Raw genomic sequence first — 13,253 nt, 5'->3', positions numbered from 1 at the left:
TACCTTGTAAGTTGAGGTAAAGCTAGTTTAAATACTGTCCTTAAAATAATTTAGAAAACAACAAGGTGTGTTCAGTGAGCAGCCTACACTCTCTGAGGTAGAGCAAGGTGTGTTCAGTGGGCAGCCTACACTCTGAGGTACAGCAAGGTGTGTTCAGTGGGCAGCCTACACTCTCTGAGGTACAGCAAGGTGTGTTCAGTGGGCAGCTTACACTCTTAGGTACAGCAAGGTGTGTTCAGTGGGCAGCCTACACTCTCTGAGGTAGAGCAAGGTGTGTTCAGTGGGCAGCTTACACTCTGAGGTACAGCAAGGTGTGTTCAGTGGGCAGCCTACACTCTCTGAGGTACAACAAGGTGTGTTCAGTGGGCAGCCTACACTCTCTGGGGTACAACACGGTGTGTTCAGTGGGCAGCCTACACTCTCTGAGGTACAACACGGTGTGTTCAGTGGGCAGCCTACACTCTCTGAGGTACAGCAAGGTGTGTTCAGTGGGCAGCCTACACTCTCTGAGGTACAACACGGTGTGTTCAGTGGGCAGCCTACACTCTCTGATGTACAACACGGTGTGTTCAGTGGGCAGCCTACACTCTCTGGGGTACAACACGGTGTGTTCAGTGGGCAGCCTACACTCTGAGGTACAGCAAGGTGTGTTCAGTGGGCAGCCTACACTCTCTGAGGTACAGCAAGGTGTGTTCAGTGGGCAGCTTACACTCTGAGGTACAGCAAGGTGTGTTCAGTGGGCAGCCTACACTCTCTGAGGTAGAGCAAGGTGTGTTCAGTGGGCAGCTTACACTCTGAGGTACAGCAAGGTGTGTTCAGTGGGCAGCCTACACTCTCTGAGGTACAACAAGGTGTGTTCAGTGGGCAGCCTACACTCTCTGAGGTACAACAAGGTGTGTTCAGTGGGCAGCCTACACTCTCTGTGGTACAACAAGGTGTGTTCAGTGGGCAGCCTACACTCTGAGAAATCAGTGACATTAAGGGATCAGTAAGGTACCAGCGGGAGAAGAGAAAAGCAGCAGTGGCATTGGTAGCCTACCGATTACCAAATCCCAGTGCCACAGAAAATAAAGCTTTTTAAAGTGATGTAACATGGAGAAAAGGTCAGTTTTCTACACACAACATCCCTGTTGGGATCTTCAGGCCTGTGTGAACACAGAGCATAGAGAACACCTGGGCTCAAATCAGTCCAATAGTTTCCCCTATGCAAAGGCATGCATTCAGGCATGATCAATGACACACACACACACACACACACACACACACACACACACACACACACACACACACACACACACACACACACACACACACACACACACACACACACACACACACACACACAAGGAGCCGTATCCCCTGGTGTGTTACGCTTGTCCCGTTATCTGAAGTGTGGGGAAACTTTTTGACTTGTGAGCCTCTCTGCTTTGTGAACCAGCTCCTCACTGAGACCTCCAACTTAATGGCAGGTAGAATAGTCATGAACAGTCCACGGCTGTTGTGACCCTTCAAGTGATGGTGCTTTTCACACATTGTTCTCTTCATGAGACTTGTTTAACTTAAGGTACAGCTTCAGAAAATAGTGATTTTGTCCATTTATATCAGATTATATCAATAGATTTATATCAATCATCATGTCTTGTAGATATAGACTTATTGAATGTTATGAATTGTTCCATGAGGCCTACATGAATAGCTATGTTCCATTCTCATTCATTCTGATCTTGTACATTCCTTATATGGCATGTCATCTTCTGTAGCTCTCCACAATAATGCTCTTTGGGTAAGCTCGGTGGTTGTACCCATTCATTTTCCCATTAAATTAGTGATTATTAAACCTGCGGCTGTCTCCTAGCAACTGAGGCCTGATTGGTTATCAGGACCTACATGCCCTTCTGAATTCTGTCGTTCTGCAACCATGGAAACCAGTTTACAAACATGAATCTGGGAGGAGAACTTAAAGATAAAGAGGACCTGAAAGAACCTGATCACCGCCACAATGCAAAGGGTACACCGACACAGACAATGGCCCACCGCACTAGAGTGGATTTGTAGTCCAGTACTTTAGGTTCTCTCAAAAATGTTTTGACCTATGGGAGTTTTTAGTCACTTGGAAAACATACCAAAAGGTTTCCATTTGAGATATGTAAGGATTTCTTTGAATGTCTTCCTCTCTTTATCTCTCGTTTTCTAGAGATGGTATTTTGGAGACTCTAGAAAGTGAGCTATGTTATACAGCACTTAAGTAGGTTGTGAACTGATTATACATGTGAAGCAGGCATCCAATCAAAGCAATATTTTTAACCCAGCAGCCATCTCTAGGGTGGAGGGGCAAAGGGGGTGATCTCTCTCCCTCTCCCTCTCCACACCACTTATGAGACAGTATGAGAAGTGAATGTATCCCCAAGGCTCACCCCTCTTCACCCCTCACCCAGGACAGGTAACCCACTCTATGATAGCCCTCAGAATAAACACCCATGCTTGAACTGCTGCTTCTCATTTCACATCCACCCTTTACACCTGAGCTGAAATCTCAGTTGAATGGTTTTAAAATGCAAAATAAGATACACACTTCAGTTTTGAAGATAACAACTTGAGTCCTGTGAGTCTGCTACCAGCAATATGCTACATTGGTCGGTAATAAGGGAACATCAACAACAGTCGCTGTGGTCTCACTCACCAATGGCTTTTGCTTGAGACCACAGTTGGGATAGATGGTAAGTTATTAGATTTCCTTTCAGTAGAAGCTGGTCTTTATTTGAGCCTGCTTTGTCGGTATAGGTTGGACAGTAACATTACAGTAAAGCCCTGTTGGTTGGGTTCCTGGTGGGGCCTAGCGAGGGGTGTAGGGACACAGGAAGTGTGAATGAGTCATTGAGGAGCAGAGATGGAGAGAGGCCCCTGTGACATAAAGTACCGTTCACCCCCTAATGAGGGGAACTTTACATTTACATTTAAGTCATTTAGCAGACGCTCTTATCCAGAGCGACTTACAAATTGGTGCGTTCACCTTAAGATATCCAGTGGAACAGCCACTTTACAATAGTGCATCTAAATCTTTCAAGGGGGGTGAGAAGGATTACTTTATCCTATCCTAGGTATTCCTGAAAGAGGTGGGGTTTCAGGTGTCTCCGGAAGGTGGTGATTGACTCCGCTGTCCTGGCGTCGTGAGGGAGTTTGTTCCACCATTGGGGGGCCAGAGCAGCGAACAGTTTTGACTGGGCTGCGCGGGAACTGTACTTCCTCAGTGGTAGGGAGGCGAGCAGGCCAGAGGTGGATGAACGCAGTGCCCTTGTTTGGGTGTAGGGCCTGATCAGAACCTGGAGGTACTGAGGTGCCGTTCCCCTCACAGCTCCGTAGGCAAGCACCATGGTCTTGTAGCGGATGCGAGCTTCAACTGGAAGCCAGTGGAGAGAGCGGAGGAGTGGGGTGACGTGAGAGAACATGGGAAGGTTGAACACCAGACGGGCTGCGGCGTTCTGGATGAGTTGTAGGGGTTTAATGGCACAGGCAGGGAGCCCAGCCAACAGCGAGTTGCAGTAATCCAGACGGGAGATGACAAGTGCCTGGATTAGGACCTGCGCTGCTTCCTGTGTGAGGCAGGGTCGTACTCTGCGGATGTTGTAGAGCATGAACCTACAAGAACGGGCCACCGCCTTGATGTTAGTTGAGAACGACAGGGTGTTGTCCAGGATCACGCCAAGGTTCTTAGCACCCTCCCTCCTCTTTTCTCACACTCTTGGTCTCCCTCTTCCATTTTAACTCACTCACTCCCCTTCACTCTCTCTCTCCCTGTTGCTCCTTCACAGGTGATAGTGGGTTGTTTTTAAGCTCCTAACGAAGTCTGTGACCCTACACTGTCGAGTAGATCTGTAGCACTCTGTGCCTCATAAGCCAATCACAATGACGGCATGTCCAATTAGCTGTCCACTGTCTCTCTAATATTAGCAGACACTTTTATCCAAAGAGACTTACAGTAAGGCACGCATACATTTCCGCATTGGGTGGGCCTATCAGGAGTCAAACCCACAATATTGGTGTTGCAAGTGCCATGCTCTACCAACTGTGCCACACAGGACCATTTCTCTGATAGCAGGTTCAGTTGGCCGTGTGCTTCAGGGAGACCTTGTGACAACAGCCTAACGCCATTCCTGGGTGCTCATTTCACAATGCTGCAGTCAGTGATCGTGTGTGGCCGATTTGGCAGCCAGGTGTGTGTGCTGTGTCCATGTCTGGGTGTGTCTGGATGTGTTTACACATGTACAGTTTTGCATCTGTCTTTGTATCTGTGCCTTTAAAATCACCAAGGAGCAGTTGTCACCTGCTAGCTCTGTGAAGCCATGGCAGACAAACACAGGTGTGTGTCTGAGAACGTGTGGTGTTCAGCCTTGACTGTCATACTTCTTAGAAGAGACTGCCCACTGTTGGCCATAGAAGGCATGCTCATTACAAACCCAAATTAGCCTGGCAACAATTCACCTACTTATGGTCAAATATTGGTTGAAGCATCATGCCATTGCTTGCAGCCATAACAAACAACAAGTTATCCTAGCTATTGATTGAGATTATGGGAAGGATTTGGAGTGGAAAGGTAGTCTAACTGAAAAAGGATGTTTAGTCAACTTGTCAAACATTTTAGCAATTAGCTAAAATGATAGGTGGTGTTATGTTTCTTGTGGTGATGCTGGTGATTTACATTTACATTTAAGTAATTTAGCAGACGCTCTTATCCAGAGCGACTTACAAATTGGTGTGTTCACCTTAAGACATCCAGTGGAACAGCCACTTTACAATAGTGCATCTAAATCTTTTAAGGGGGGGGGGGTGAGAATGATTACTTTATCCTATCCTAGGTATTCCTGAAAGAGGTGATGTTTTGATAAGACTATTGCAATAACAATATAATGGTGAATTACAGTAAGTGCAATCCAATTGAATTTAGCTTCATGCCCTCTCAACCAGTACATCAGCCTGAAATTCAAAGTCCCTGTATGGGGCACTGCTGCCCCCTAGCTTTGGAAGATGGGTATCACAGCTCTTATGGATAGGCTATCACAGCACTGAGTGAGTGGGTGAGTGAGTTCGATTAAGTGCACCGGGCTATGGCCCATGACGTGAACATGCAAAAGCTGTGAGGGAGGAGCGCCCTTCTTAAATGGAACAGTACTCAGTGACCCTCTGCAGTGTTGGGGAGTAGAGAATTTAATTGTAATTTAACCACATTTTGCAGTAGCTTGGTGGAAGTTGAACTAAAATCCCTATCTAGCCCTCGTACCATCACGGTCACCTAATCATCCCCAGCTTACAATTGGCTCATTCATCCCCCTCCTCTCCCTGTAACTATTCCCCAGGTCATTGCTGTAAATCAGAACGTGTTCTCAGTCAACTTACCTGGTAAAATGAGGGTTAAATCAAATAAAAAATTATTGGTAGTGTTTTCAGTAGTTACAGTTGAAGTCGGAAGTTTACACACACCTTAGTCAACTACATTTAAACTCAGTTTTTCAAAATTCCTGACATTTAATCTAGTAAAAATTCCCTGTCTTAGGTCAGTTAGGATCACCACTTTATTTTAAGAATGTGAAATGTCAGAATAATAGTAGAGAGAATGATTTATTTCAGCTTTTATTTCTTTCATCACATTCCCACTGGGTCAGAAATGTACATACTAATAGAGTGTATTTGGTAGCATTGCCTTTAAATTGTTTAACTTGGGTCAAATGTTTCGGGTAGCCTTCCAGAAGCTTCCCACAATAAATTGGGGGAATTTTGGCCCATTTCTCCTGACAGAGCTGGTGTAGTTTAGTCAGGTTTGTAGGCCTCCTTGCTCGCACACGATTTTTCAGTTCTGCCCACACATTTTCAATGGGATTAAGGTCAGGGCTTTGTGATGGCCACTCCAATACCTTGAATTTGTTTTCCTTAAGCCATTTTGCCACAACTTTGGAAGTATGCTTGGGGTCATTGTCCATTTGGAAGACCCATTTTTTGGGTTTTTAACCTCCTGACTGATGTCTTGAGATGTTGCTTCAATATATCCACATAATTTTCCTACCTCATGATGCCATCTATTTTGTAAAGTGCACCAGTCTCTCCTGCAGCACCCCCACGACATGATGCTGCCACCCCGTGCTTCACGTTTGGGATGGTGTTCTTCGGCTGGCAAGCCTCCCCTTTTCCTCCAAACATAACGATGGTCATTATGGCCAAACAGTTCCATTTTTGTTTCATCAGACCAGAGGACATTTCTCCAGAAAGTACGATCTTTGTCCCCATGTGCAGTTGCAAACCGTAGTCTGTTTTTTTAATGGTGGTTTTTGAGCAGTGGCTTCTTCCTTGCTGAGTGGCCTTTCAGGTTATGTCGATATAGGACTCGTTTTTACTGTGGATATAGTTACTTTTGTACCTATTTCCTCCAGCATCTTCACAAGGTCCTTTGCTGTTGTTCTGGAATTGTTATGCACTTTTCGCACCTACGTACGTTCATCTCTAGGAGACAGAACGCGTCTCCTTCCTGAGCGGTATGACGGCTGCGTGGTCCCATGGTGTTTATACTTGCGTGCTATTGTTTGTACAGATGAATGTGGTACCTTCAGTGCTTGGAAATTGCTCCCAAGGATGAATTTGGGTGCAATTATTTTTCCCCAAAAAAAATCTGAGGTCTTGACTGATTTCTTTTGATTTTCCCATGGTGTCAAGCAAAGAGGCACTGAGTTTGAAGGTAGGCCTTGAAATACATCCACGGGTACACCTCCAATTGACTCAAATGATGTCAATTAGCCTATCAGAAGATTCTAAAGCCTTGACACCATTTTCTGGATTTTTTTTAAAGGCACAGTCAACTTAGTGTATGTAAACTTCTGACCCACTGGAATTGTGATACAGTGAATTATAAGTCTGTAAACAATTGTTGGAAAAATGACTTGTGTCATGCACAAAGTAGATGTCTTAACCCACTTGCCAAAACTATAGTTTGTTAACAAGAAAATTCTGGAGTTGTTGAAAAACAAGTTTTAATAAAACCTACCTAAGTGTGTGTAAACTTCCGACTTCAACTGCAATTACTTGTTTGCCATGTAGCGATGTAGCTAACTACTGGAACGACACACTACTTTTCTTTGCAAAAATAAAATATCAGTGAAGTAGGCAAGAATTTCCTTTAATTTTAGTCATCAGACCTGCCTCTACATAGTTTTTGTGTTTAATAGGCTAAATTAGACATTATGTTAACATCTGACTCCAGAGTGATCTGTTTTTGCAATTTGTAGTCTGACATTTCAGATTGAGATATGATAATTCTTCACAAAGTATTTTGGATGTAGTGAACTACTTTTTCAAAATAACTTTAGCAAACTATATTTTAGTGTAACTTACCGTAATTGCTGGACTATTAAGCGTACCTGAATATAAACCGCACCCACTGAATTATTAAAAAATATGTATTTTGTACATAAATAAGCCGCACATGTCTATAAGCCGCAGGTGCCTACCGGTACATTGAAACAAATTAACTTTACACAGCCTTTAAACGAAACACGGCTTGTAACAAAAATAAATAGGCTTTAACGAAACACGGCTTGTAACAAAAATTAAAACAGTAGCCTACCAAGAAAGTCATTGGTCACCATCTTCCTCCTCCTGTGCACTGAAACCACTGAAGTCATCTCCTTCGGTGTCGGAGATGAATAGCCTCAGAATTGCTTCATCCGATGTTGGATCGTTTTCATTGTCGCTCTCGTCACTTTCATCCGGAGGCAAATACCCCGCTGAGCTCATGCTGCCCCTTCAACACGCAGCAGTCCAGCCTTTCGAAACCCGTTGATGATAGTGGATTTTTTGACAATGCTCCACGATGTCAGGACTCACTGGCAGACTTGACAATAAGATGCTCTTCGCCTGCGGCCCGTTTTAGTGAAGGATTTCTCCCTACTTGTCCATAAATTAGCCGCGTCATTGTATAAACCGCGAGGTTCAAAGTGTGGGAATAAAGTAGCGGCTTATAGTCCGGAAATTACGGTAACTTCTTCCAGTGTGAAGTAATTGTTAGCTTGGTAAACTATATTTTCAGAGTAGCTTCCCCAACATTGCTGCTCAGTCATGTTGTCAACAAGGTTCCAAAACGAATGCAATCAATGCTAACCCGGTTCACCCGGTGCAGGCCCAGGGCATTTATCGAATCCCCTCAGTCAGTGAGTGAGTGAGTCAGTGAGTCAGTCAGTCATTCAGTCAGTGACTGAGTGAGTGAGTGAGTGAGTGAGTGAGTATTATCTTCTTAGCTGTTTCAGATGGACTTAGAGACAGACAGTAATAGTGTCTCTCTTAGAGACTTAGACTTAGAGACAGACCGTAATAGCACTGCTGTCTAAAGTAACTGACATATAAAGTATCAGCCAATAGCTGTGTACCCGCCCCTCTGCACAATCATTCAGTCTCTCCCTCTCTCACCTTATCTCATGCTTCTCCCTCCACCTCTCCTTCCTCTCTCTCATCTCGTAGAGGGTGATGTCCAGTGGAGCTCTCTAGAAGGAGTGTCCTCCCTGGCGCTTGTGTGAGTGTGTGTGAGTGTGTGTGTGTGTCTCTACCGTGTGTGTGTGTGTCTGCTGTAAGGGAGGGTTCCCTTGCACGTATGTGTGTGAGTGTTTGTCTCAGCTGTGAGTGTGGAGGTGCAGTAAGATGAGTCTGCCAGCGAACGCCGAGTCTCTTGAGAGGATAGCACGCTACCGCCATGCCTGCTCCAGTGGCTCTCCATACGCCACCAACAAGCCCATTGACATCAAAGCCAGGAGGAGAGGGTAACTGTGGGCACTGGGGATAGGGGAGGGAGGGTAGGCTATTGTGACTCTGTATTTATTATTAATCAACCAATATGTCCAAGGCTAGATGTCCAGTGGTGCTCTCTAGAAGGGGTGCAGTTTTGTCCCAGAGAAAACTGTCTTGAGATGGACTAGAATGTGATTGTTGCTGTGATTCTTGGACTGTCATAGTTATTTTTCAACTGCTCCCCCTCACAAAGCTTTCTGTTTTGTGAGAGATCGTCAGTGGAAGAGGAGCAGACAGGGGAAGTTGAACATGTCATAGAGCTCTATTAGCCAACTGGATTGATCAATAATAGTTCTTTAAAGCCCTTCCTCATTTTGTGTGTGTGAATGCTCTCGTGTGTGTGTGTGTTTATGTGGATGTGTGTATGCCCGTGTGTATGTTTGCTCACTCATCTAAGCCCTACCTGGCCTACCGGGGATAAATAGCTCCACCGGGGCAACCCTAACAAACAGATCAGCGTTCACATTGAAGTGCGCCACAGTGTTATGTAAAATGTCGTTGCTCCGTTTCTCAGCCGCTGGGCTATTTTGATCACTATTTTGTTGCTGAGAATTTCTCTGCACCGCAGAGCTTTGTGATTTACATACATTCACTGAAAACCCACACTAACACAGTTATATACATTTCTTGTACAGTGGCTTCAGAAAGTATTCACACCCCTTGACTTTACCAAAATGTTGTTGTGTTACAAAGTGGGATTTAAATGGATTTTTAAATGTTTTATTGTCAACGATCTACACAAAATACTCAAATGTCAAAGTAAAAAAACAACATATATGTATATACAGTACCAGTCAAAAGTTTGGACACACCTATTCATTCAAGGGTAATTCTTTATTTTTACTATTTTCTACATTGTAGAATAATAGTGAAGACATCAAAACTATGAAATAACACATATGGAATCATGTAGTAACCAAAAAAGTGTTAAACAAATCTAAATATATTTTAGATTCTTCAAAGTAGCCACCCTTTGCCTTGTTGACAGCTTTGCACACTCTTGGCATTCTCTCAACCAGCTTCATGAGGTAGTCACCTGGAATGATTTTTCAATTAACAAGTGTGCCTTCTTAAAAGTTAATTTGTGGAATTGCTTTCCTTAATGCGTTTGAGCCAATCAGTTGTGTTGTGACAAAGTAGGGGTGGTATACAGAAGATAGCCCTATTTGGTAAAAGACGAAGTTCATATTATGGCAAGAACAGCTCAAATAAGCAAAGAGAAATGACAGTCCATTATTACTTTAAGACATGAAGGTCAGTCAATCTGCAAAATGTCAAGAACTTTGAAAGTTTCTTCAAGTGCAGTTGCCAAAACCATCAAGTGCTATGATGAAACTGATTCTCATGAGGACCGCCACAGGAAAGGAAGACACAGAGTTACCTCTAGTTACCTCTAGTGCAGAAGATAAGTTTGGGATGCTTCACAGAGTTCAAGGAACAGGGGCGGCAGATAGACTAGTGTTTAGAGCATTGGGCCAGTAACCGAAAGGTTGATAAATCGAATCCCTGAGCTGACAAGGTAAAAATCTGCTGTTCTGCCCCTGAACAAGGCAGTTAATCGACTGTTCCTAGGCCATCATTGTAAATAATAATTTGTTCTTAACTGACTTGCCTAGTTAAATTGGGGTTAAAATAAAAAACAGACACATCTCAACAAACTGTTCAGAGGAACTGCATGAATCAGGCCTTCATGGTTGATTTGCTGAAAATAAGACACTACTAAAGGACACCAATAAGAAGAGGCTTGGGCCAAGAAGCATGGTAATTAGACGGGTGGAAATCTGTCCTTTGGTGATTCCAAATTTGAGATGTTTGGTTTTGGCTTTGTGAGATGCAGAGTAGGTGAACGGAGGATTTCTGCATGTGTGGTTCCAACCATGAAGCATGGAGGAGGAAGTGTGATGGTGTGGGGGTGCATTGCTGGTGACACTGTCTGTGATTTATTTAGAATTCAAGGCACATTTAACCAGCATGGCTACCACAGCATTCTGAAATGATACATCATCCCTTCTGGTTTGCACTTAGTGGGACTATAATTTGTTTTTCAACAGGACAATGACCCAAAACACACCTCCAGGCTGTGTAAAGGCTATTTGACCAAGAAGGAGAGTGATGGTGCTGCATCAGATGACCTGGCCTCCACAATCACCCGACCTCAACCCAATTGAGATGGTTTGGGATAAGTTGGACCACAACTCAGAAGAAAAAGTAGCCAACAAGTTCTCAACCTATGTTGGAAAAGCATTCCTCATGAAGCAGATTAAGAGAATGCCAAGAGTGTGCAAAGCTGTCATCAAGGCAAAGGGTGGCTACTTTGAAGAATCTAAAATCTAAAATATATTTTGATTCATTTAACACTTTTTTGGTTACTACATGATTCCATATGTGTTATTTCATAGTTGTGACGTCTTCACTATTATTCTACAATGTAGAAAATAATTAAAATAAATAAAAAGCCTTGAATTAGTAGGTATCCTAACTTTTGCCTGGTACTATATATATATAAATGGAAAATAAATCATTCATATATCTTGATAAGATAAGTATTCAACCCCATGAGTCAATAAATGTTAGAATCACCTTTGGTGTCTTTCTGGGTAAGTCTCTAAGAGCTTTCCACACCTGGATTGTGCAAAATTGGCCCATTGTTCTTAAAAAGTGATTGTTGATCATTACTAGACAGACATTTTCAAGTCTTGCCATAAATTTTCAAGGCGATTTAAGTCAAAACTGTAACTTTGCCAGCAACATTCAACGTCATCTTGGTAAGCAACTTTGGCATTCTGTTTTAGGTTATTGTCCTGCTGAAAGGTGCATTTTTCTCTCAGTGTCTGTTGGATAGCAGACTGAACTAAGTTTTATTTAGAATTTGCCTGTAGTTAGCTCTATTCCCTTCATTTTTATCCTTAAAAACTCCCTAGACCTTACCGATGACAAGCATACACACAACAGCCACCACCATGCTTGAAAATACGAATGGTGGTGCTTACTGACGCGTTATGTTGGATTTGCCCCAAACATAACACTTTGTATTCAGGACAAAAAGTTAATTTCTTTGCCACATTTTTTGCATTACTACTTTAGTGCCTTATTGCAAACAGGATGCATGTTTTGGAATATTTTTATTCTGTACATTGTTTCTTTATTTCACTCTGTCATTTATGTTAGTATTGTGAAGCAACTACAATGTTGTTGATCCATCCTCAGTTATCTCCCATCACAGCCACTCATCTGCAACTGTTTTAAAGTCACCATTGGGTTCATGGTGAAATCCCTGAGTGGTTTCCTTCCTCGCCGGCATCTGTGTTAGGAAGTATCTTTGTAGGGACTGGGTGTATTGATACACCATCCAAAGTGTAATTAATAACTGCACCAGGCTCAGAGGGATATTCAATGTCTGCTTTCTTTTTTTATTGTATCTTTTGTTCCCCTTTGAGAATCATTGGAAAACCTCTCTTGTCTTTTTGGTTGAATCTGTGCTTGAAATGTACTGCTCGACTGAGGGACTGTACAGGTAATTGTATATGTGGGGTACAGAGATGGGGTAGTAATTCAAAAAGCATGTTGAACACTATTATTGCACACAGAGTGAGTCCATGCAATAAATTATGTGACTTATTTAGCACAATTATATTCCTGAACTTATGTAGGCTTACCATAAGAAAAGGGTTGCATACTTACTGACTCAAGACATTTCAGCTTTTCATTTTTACTTAATTTGCAAACATTCCCAATAACATAATTCCACTTTGACATTATGAGGTATTTTATATGCAACAAAATTTTGAAAACGTCAAGGGGTGTAGCCTACTTTTGGCCAGTTAATAGCCTAACCACTGATCAAACAACATTATGGACTAAACTTTCAAATCCTGTTGCCATAGGATTATTTTGTTGTGACAATATACTGTAGGTCAAATTAAGATCCTGCATCTGTGGCTTTGGTTTTTATAAGGGATTAGTTCTGGTGTTTGGTCTGTATAAATCCAATGTTGCGCAGGTGTTGGTCAATATCTGCAGTAGACTTTGAAGTGTGTGTGCGTGTGCGTGTGCGTGTGTGTGTGTGGATGCAGCAACATGTTTACTGTTAGATAGAGAGATTGGTGCTATTAGAAGTATGAAAGGTGACAAATAAGGGAATGGGAGAGCTCCATCAAATCCTGCACTTTACTCCATGTTCTGGGAGACGGCTCCATTCAGTTGATTATTCAGCTTATTGGTTGTTCTAACGCTCATAGCCAAGGCACTTTCCTCCCATTAGTGCTAATTCTGCAGGGTCTGTCTGTCTCTCCAAGTAATCATACTAATCAGATGTGTGCTTTATGATTATCAAAGCAGGTTATTTCTGTATTTGTGTGTGTGTGTCTGCTCGTACGTAAGCATGTGTTGTGCGTGTGTGAATGACGTGCGTGCATGTGTGTCTGTGTGTGTAA

This window comes from Oncorhynchus nerka, linkage group LG27 (assembly GCF_034236695.1).
Source record: "Oncorhynchus nerka isolate Pitt River linkage group LG27, Oner_Uvic_2.0, whole genome shotgun sequence".
NCBI lineage: Eukaryota > Metazoa > Chordata > Actinopteri > Salmoniformes > Salmonidae > Oncorhynchus > Oncorhynchus nerka.
Note: the sequence above shows the minus strand (reverse complement) of the source record.